The sequence below is a fragment of the Symphodus melops genome (assembly GCF_947650265.1).
Source record: "Symphodus melops genome assembly, chromosome: 6".
Lineage (NCBI taxonomy): Eukaryota > Metazoa > Chordata > Actinopteri > Labriformes > Labridae > Symphodus > Symphodus melops.
Window position 1 is genome coordinate 14,102,840 of NC_136696.1, and position 214 is coordinate 14,103,053.

Below are 214 nucleotides of genomic sequence, written 5' to 3' on the forward strand. Positions count from 1 at the left end.
ATTTTTCATAATATGTTCCCTTTAATGTAACACCTAAAAGCACTTTCAGTCTATACGGTCCTAGAAATCTGAAATTTATTTGTTTATGACTCATGACAATGAAGAAATGTTTACTATTATGAAATGTATTCCAATCAGATTTTTAGTGCATCGTAAGTCTACGCAATTATAAGAAGTTCAGAAACAAAACAGCAGCCATTGAAGGTGTTGCTTC